The sequence below is a fragment of the Polyergus mexicanus genome, unplaced genomic scaffold, assembly GCF_030449975.1.
Source record: "Polyergus mexicanus isolate NDT 795.1 unplaced genomic scaffold, iyPolMexi1.0 SCAF_4, whole genome shotgun sequence".
Lineage (NCBI taxonomy): Eukaryota > Metazoa > Arthropoda > Insecta > Hymenoptera > Formicidae > Polyergus > Polyergus mexicanus.
Genome location: NW_027223324.1, coordinates 11,072,136 through 11,075,703, shown reverse-complemented (window position 1 = coordinate 11,075,703; position 3,568 = coordinate 11,072,136). Strand labels below are relative to the sequence as shown.

Below are 3,568 nucleotides of genomic sequence, written 5' to 3'. Positions count from 1 at the left end.
AATAAAAGTAAATTAAATTTAGTAGAGTAAAATAAGAAGCTCTTTATATCAAGATATATTATATCGCGCAATATGAATAATATTAATTTGATCATTTAAGTATTTGATCGTGCTTTGCGTCAATAATTTGTGCAAGTGCAGACGTTTGTCCTCGCATACACTTTTTTTTTCAATAGAATACGAATTAAGGTTGATAGATTTATGGTGAAGATCGTTGGTCTCGTGCCATACATTATTGTAATTGCTGTCATATTTAGTGTCTAGTTTAATATCGAAGAATGCAAGGATTGGAAGAGACTGCAGATAGCATAGACACGCTTAAACGATATGATGTTTCATCTATATCATAGCTAAGATTTTCATAAATTAAAGATTCAAGAATATTAATAGATTACTGATTCGTTTTATTAAAGAAAGATTTTAAGTTTTTTCTTAAGTCATCTAATTCCTATGGACATTTTTTGCTCGTTTAATGATTTATAACGCGTATTGCAGCCGGCTGAAAAGCCACGAATAATTTTCACGCATACCTAAGCAATGATCGTGCTTTGATTTAGACCGGAATGTTTTTAGACGGCAATGCTGCAATTGGTATTACGCATTAAGCAGTTATAAATACGCTTATGACTGTAGCTGCATTTACACAAGTTAAACTGAAAATCGACTACACGCGGACGTACAATACCTTGATCTCGGCTCACGCGAACAGGAAATTAGATTTTATTATTGCATCGACGGTCTAGGACAGCTTACGAAATGATTATGAATACCTTTTGAATCCGAATGGGCTAACAATAAAACTCCGAACCACAAGCATCACAAGTTTGCTCTCTTATCCCTTCATAGATGCTTACAGTTATCCCATTAAATAAATTTTTTAAAAATTTATAAAGTGTAGCGAGTTTTGATAAAAGTTTATCTAATAAAAAAATTTTATCATTGCCATAATTAACATCTGACAAAAATGAGCTGTTTTTGGTAATTATTTTTAAAAAATATCTCTTATTTTTACGTAGTTTTTTATGTTATTGACTTATCTCGAAAGAGCAAAATTAAAACGAAAATGATCGCTTGTGGATCCATGAAGGCCCCGGAGGGATTCGAACCCTCGATCTCCTGTTTACTAGACAGGCGCTTTAACCAACTAAGCCACGGCGCCCAGATGATGACATTGTCTTGGTAGAAGTATATAACAATATCGAGTGTATAACACGCAGTCATCCGGGCGTTATGGTTTAATGTTTAATTGATTAAAGCGCCTGTCTGGTAGTCATATATATATATATATATATATATATATATATGTATAAAATCTTTTTATATAAAAAAATTAATATCAAGAAAAATTATTTTTCTGTATAAAAAGATACATAAATTATTTAATAATTTAATAGTATATAATATAATGTGTATTTATTAGGAAACAGAAAGAAAAAACGAGAGAGAAAAGAAGAGAAAAAAATGTTCTGTGATGAGTATCTATATTTACTTCAAAAAAATTTATGGATACTTAAAAACGGTTCTCTTGTACGCGACCTACATTTTCAAGTGTTAAATTAACTTACAACGAAGAGAAAAAAGTAGGCGATCTATTTGTGAAATTGAAATATATGAACGCGCGTGAATGCTGCAGCTACTTCTTGCCGTTCCGGAACGAGGTGTAAGATAATCAAAGTGAAATATGGATATGCATGATTAAATAAACGACTGACTGAAAGAAATGAGAATTTGGAGTTGTGTTAGAACTCGATAGAAAGAAACATACGTAACATGAAAAAAAAGACGCCTCACTTCTAGGAATTGAAATTATTCCAATTTTGGGTAATTTTAATTTTAGTCTAACATACGTGCAAAAGTAATCTCTCTATTTACTTTATATATAAAAGACAAAACGCGGCAACTGATGTAAGATTTAATTTTCCGCAATTTTTTAATATAGAACACACAAACAATACTTGGTTGATGTAACAAAATAATTAGTGTAATGAAATGTATGTTAAAACAAATATTATTAATTTTAAATTATAAAATTCAAATGGAGTACAAGATAATTGTTGATGTACGTATCAAAACAACAACTTTTCAAGAAATGGCTCGTTGGTCTAGGGGTATGATTCTCGCTTAGGGTGCGAGAGGTCCCGGGTTCAAATCCCGGACGAGCCCGTTTCTTTTTTTCTTTTACGTTTTAATAATTGTTCAAATTTTTAAATCTCTCTTTTTATATATTCTCTTTTTCTCTATTTTTCTCTATTTCTCTTTTTCTCTCCCCCTCTCTCTCTCAGCGATATACGATTTGTAATATATATTTTTAGCTATATATCTCATGAATGAATATGAGACATAATGATAGATGTCAACATTTACAAAATATCATAAATATATTTTATATTAAGAGAGAAAGAGAGAGATTCTGCTCATTCATTAAATATTTAAAATACCGATAAAATTAAAGATAGTCGCGACGCAATTCTCTTAAATTACATCATTACCGATTGCCTCGGGACAATTTCCATGGATTAACATCTTCCTTCTTCCACTCAATGTCATTCCGAAACAATGAATAATTAAGGTCAAATAGTCAGTCGTTATAAATAGCTTTGCACGTATCACGCTTTAATCAGCGGCGATATAATAGATCGTCGTACACGATATTAATTTTCAATTGCACAGAATACATTATCCGGCACATGTCATACCGTTTAACAGATTTCTAATGCGATATTCCACGATTTCTTGCAATCTTATTACAATTGTGTAAATCATCTTCTGAAAGAATACGGATAGAATTAGCGCTGACAATCAGCTGAACTCTTATAGTTAGATTAACGCGATCTATTAGCACGATTAACACTTGATCAATTTATTTACATAGCACTTGTTTGCCGACATTCTCAGTGAATTCGTCATCGAATTAAGCGTATTATCCGATTGACGGGTTATCATAATCGTTCATTGATGTGACAATCAAATATAATTTTGATAAGCGCTCTGGTACTTTGCATAAATTAAGCATGGTTTAGGAAACTTTTACATTAAAAAAATTACTCATCAATTTTTAGTATCTTGAATCGAAATAAAATGATGTGGATTACATAAAGTGAAGCAGACGCGCGAGACAAAAATCTATTTTACATTTCGTATAATAATTTTCTGCTTTTATCACGAATGAGCATCTCTCTTATATTTGAAAAATGCATCAAATATTAATACTCGTGCTGACACTTGCAAGCAAGCGTCAGCATGAGTATCAACATTTCGGCCATACATGTAAATGTGTATAAAATTATAATAAAACAACAATCCGCAAATTTTCCTTGTTCTCTCAAAAGTATTTGCAAACGCATCACATTTATTTTATTCTATTCCTGTACGTTTGAATAAAAGTTAGAATGCTGCACCTAAAAATATCACATTATTAAAATTGACAGCATATATTGTATTATAATGTATAAAAACTGCTATGAGGGATTCGAATCGCTTTTGCGATGATATCGGTTTACCGAGATAGTTCGTTTATTCTTTCTCGCGGAAACGCGGTCTTTCCAGCATCCGATCTCTCTCTTTCTCT

General features: G+C 31.4%; 2 non-coding genes across 2 annotated transcripts; one reads left to right on the top strand and one right to left on the bottom strand.

The window, feature by feature from the left end:
• Window positions 1–1,085: 1,085 nt before the first annotated feature.
• Window positions 1,086–1,159, bottom strand: Trnat-agu (transfer RNA threonine (anticodon AGU)). Its single transcript has one exon. It is a non-coding gene; the product is annotated as a tRNA-Thr (tRNA).
• Window positions 1,160–2,091: 932 nt separating this feature from the next.
• Trnap-agg (transfer RNA proline (anticodon AGG)) lies at window positions 2,092–2,163 on the top strand. Its single transcript has one exon. It is a non-coding gene; the product is annotated as a tRNA-Pro (tRNA).
• Window positions 2,164–3,568: the final 1,405 nt, after the last annotated feature.